The sequence below is a fragment of the Schistocerca nitens genome, chromosome 6 (genome assembly GCF_023898315.1).
Source record: "Schistocerca nitens isolate TAMUIC-IGC-003100 chromosome 6, iqSchNite1.1, whole genome shotgun sequence".
Lineage (NCBI taxonomy): Eukaryota > Metazoa > Arthropoda > Insecta > Orthoptera > Acrididae > Schistocerca > Schistocerca nitens.
In genome coordinates, this window is record NC_064619.1 from 170878064 (window position 1) to 170882711 (window position 4648).

Here is a 4648-nt window from a genome sequence, read left to right on the forward strand (position 1 = left end):
GTAGCCACCTGTTACTTTCTGGTCACTGTTTATTGCAATGAAAGACATGCAGTTGCTTTGAGAACTGTAGCAAGTGTTGTGTATCTGGCATGTGTTGTGACCCTACAGTGGGTGCCAGTGTGTCTTCTGTACCTCCAGAACTTCAGAAGATGGCTGCATAAAACTAAAAGACATACAGAAAAATGAACGCATATCAATGGATACAGCATCTCTCCAAGTTTAAATTTAATACATGCCGTGGCACAGTTGCAGTAGCGGCTAGATGTGTCAGAACATGTAACCAAATAATCCTCTCCATATTGTCACCTAGAATTAGTTAGCGCTTACAAATTGTCAACAAAATGAACAGGATTTTCAAAATGGGCTGCTGTTGTGCTTTTCTAACCAATTCGTGTTAGCGATTCGATGAATTGAAGCCACTTGTTAATGTTGGCGGCACTGTAAATTGTCCTCCTATTGAGCACCTGTAATATGAGTTAAAACTTGGATACACACACTATCCACTGACATGCATATGTTTGCAGTACATCTTGTCTTCTTACAGTCATCTTTTGAAATCTCAGAGGTATTTTTGAATAACAGTGTATGATGTGGTCATTAATTTATCAAGGATATTAATGCACTAAAATTGGCTCCTCATTCGTGCTGTAATGTAAAGTTCATAAACCTGTCTTTTGGCAGCTCTTAAAAAATTACTATTATGTTCAATAACCACCTTGAAATAATAGAGATAGTGGTGATTTTGCAATGAACTTAATAATAATGAATGGTATTTTGGTGACTGACCCAGTTAACTTTATTATCTGCTGGGAGTTTTGGTTTTGAGTGTCCTCAGTCTCTGGAACCTGACCCAGCTGAAGCATAATTGTATCTTCTCCCACTCTGCCGAGAACAATTGTGAATAGCTTTGGTTGAATCAGCCTATTGTTCTAATAGTGTTCACTTTAAACTCTCCTAATCTCTGTAATAGCTGCCTTGTGTCATTCTTTACTTTTCCCTTCATACTTCCTATATCTGTTTATTTTGTGCTTTTGTTTTGTGTTGCTCATAAATACTTTTATTAAATTAGCACTCCTTTCATCTATGGTGTATAATTTTAATTTTCCTGAACTTGTTGCATAATTTCACTTGATGTACCTCCCTACTCTTAATCAAATTATCACAGAACATGTTCATGACTTCTACTTGTATCTATTTTTAATCTGTGTCTTATGAGTCTATCTTCACTTGCAATTTGAAAGTGATTACAAACTGTTACATACTGTACAGTTTCTTTTGGTTTTCACAGCCAGTCACCTCTAGCATAATAAAAGCAATCTGCATGTACATCTATAGTCTGCAAACCACCACGAGGTGCATGGCAGAGGGTACACCAATTTGTACCCATTGTTAGGGTTTATTCCTGGTCCATTCATGTATGGAGTGTGGGAAGAATTATTGTTTGAATGCCTCTATGCATAGACTTTCTTGGTATAGTTTATGTCTATTTTAAAGAGTCTTCCAGTTCAGTTCCTTCACTATTGCTGTGACACTCTCCCACGGATTAAACAAACCTGTGACCATTCATGATGCCCATCTCTCTGTACATTCAATATCCCCTGATTAGTCCTATTTGGCAAGGGTCCCACACACTTGAGCAATAATTCTAGAAAGGTTTGCACGAGTGATTTTTAAGCAACCTTGTTTGTAGATTGATTGCACTTCCCCAGTATTCTACCAACAAATAGAAGTCGTATCACCTGCTCTACCCATGACTGAACCTATGTGATCATTCCATTTCATATCCCTACAGAGTGTTACACCCAGGTATCTGTAAGAGTTAGCTGATACCAACAGTGACTCATTAATATTATAGTCACAGGATACTATGTCTTTTTTTAAAAAAGTGGACAGTTTTACATTTCTGAACATTTAAAGCAAATTGCCAATCTCTACACCACTTTGAAATCTTATCAAGATCTGACTGAATATTTATGCAGTTTATTGCAGATAATACTCTGTTAGAAATAACTGTTTCATCTGGAAAAAGTCTGATTTTACTATTAATATTGTCTGCAAGGTCATTAATATACAACATGAACAGCAAAAGTCCCAACACACTTCGTGGGGCACGGTCGCTGTTTCCGGAATCCATGTTGATTCCTGCAGAGTAGATTCTGGGTTTCCAGAAATGACATGATATGCGAGCAAAAAACATGTTCTAAAATTCTACAACAGATCGATGTCAGAGATATAGGTCTATAGTTTTGCGCATCTGCTCAACAACTCTTCTTGAAGACTGGGACTACCTGTGCTCTTTTCCAATCATTTGGAACCTTCCGTTCCTCTAGAGACTTGTGGTACACGGCTGTTAGAAGGGGGGCAAGTTCTTTTGCTCAATATAGTACTATACATAATTGCTGACTTCAGAATTGTCATCGGTAAAGACAGTAAATAACCAGGAAGCTGACAGTTATACATTGCATGCTATTTGGGCTAGGAATGATTGCCTATTCAGCTGGCACTTGTGTGTGAAACAAGGCCTAAGTGGTACCAAGCTTCAGCATGTTAAAGGACATCATAATTTTCCAAGTACCTTACACATAAAATTTTTAGTAAATGCAATATTAGCATGCCTCCCTATGTTTGAAAGCAAGGGTTTGAACAACTCAGCTTTCAGCTGAGGATGGGCAGACTGTGCTAATTGCTTCAAGCGAGGTCTTCTCTTCTTCCTAATGAAGGCAGTCCACCACCTGGAGATCACAGTGGGCAAGATAGCAGTCTGAGCAGATACTGTCATAGGTTGTCCTTGTATAAGAAATGTAGGTATTTGTAGGATACTACAACATATGTATACTGAAGTGAAAATTGGACAAAAGCATTAAGTCAGTATTTTCATTATTTCTGAAATTTTAGTTATTTTTTCCCCTACCAACCCATAAACTATGTCTGTTTATTGTCTATCAGATGAGCTGGTATACATTATATTCAAACAATCGTTCTTCCAGCACTCCATACAAGAATGAAATGGGAAGAAACCCTAATACCTGGAACAAAGGAATGTACACTCTGCCATGCACCTTTTTGTGGTTTGCAGAGTATAAATGTAGGTTACGTGGTATGAAAGTTCAAGTAAAGTAATCATTCACTTTGAAAATGAGTAGTGTTGTAGTATGCTATGTTGAGGCTGCATGTAAGATTTGAATTGAGAAAATGCTTTTGTTAGGGTGAGGTAGTTACGGAGGTCATATCACAAAAGTATCCCACTAGTTTGATCATATTAAATTGTAATATACAATGCCAACCAAAGAGGGGAAAGCTTGTTGCAAGGGCTGGCCTCACTACCCTTTACTACCTTGCATAACATCACTGTCACCAGAAGTGCCAATCACAATCACACCTCTGTTATCTGCACCATCTTCACCATGTGAACTAACATCCCCAAAGATGTTCTGGCTCACATGCAGTTCCTCTTCATCAAAATGTGTTGCTCAAACTCATCTAGGGGTTGAACTGCACATGTTGTATTACATGCCCTAAATTAGATACTTGTGACCCTTTGGTTAAATTGTCTGGCTGATGGCAAATTTGCAAAATAAAGAGTTAATATAACATATAATAATAGTAATAATAATATTGGGAACTAAATTAATGACCCATAAATGATGTAAGCCACTCAGTTGTGATTTGGTTAGAATAATGTTTATTCAGAAAACAAATTAATAGTGAAAGTAGTCGTATTAAGAGTTACTGCTAAACTCAAGCGCAGATCCATTTGACACAGTTCGACCATTCTCAATCCCATCGTGAAATGCAACTTATATCGCAAAAGATTAGGGTTCACACAAGGCATGCAGCTGCTCACCACTCAGAGACTAGGTCCCGCGATACCACACAATGTAAAATTTTCTATGTTGTTCCACTTCCTAGCTACCTAAAGACCGACTATCTGCTTTCGCATCTCAATCCGAACTGCGCCCTTTGGTGTCTCCAGCCGAACTGTCCATTTTCGCATCTCCATCCGAACTGTCCCCTTTGATGTCTCAACTAGAACTGCCCTCTGCCCATCTCCGACCCTGTTTCCCACGCATCGAACATCTTTGCTCAACTGACTAGCGCAGTTCCCTTTCCTGAAGTTGTCCATCTGATTGGCAACAGTTTATTCTACATTACTTTACATTTTAACATATTTAAATAATCAAAGCATGACCACTTTCACGTTCTAAATAAAGTAACAATAATACCCATTACATAATAAATGTTAAATTCTTTTACATAAAACCAACACAATTTCCTTCTTAACTTTGAATGTCATGGCCAGTAGACTTGCACCAATGTGCTTTCTGATAAATAAATAAAGAACAAATGTAATTACTATGCACTAAACTTTGCGACAAATATTCTGTTACCTAATGATTCAATAAGGTGACATGCTGTCATCGTTCAATGTGTTTTGTATGAAGGAAATGATGATCTGATGCTTAACTGAAAATGCTGTTAATTTAAACAAATGAAGTTACATAGTTGATATTTCCAACATTTGTCATTTTAATGATGTCAATTGTTAAGATCGACTAAAGCATTCAGATTTTAGCATTCAGGTCTTTGTTACAAAATTTGTGAGTTTCACTTTCACAGTAAATCCAATACTATTACAAATATGATCAGT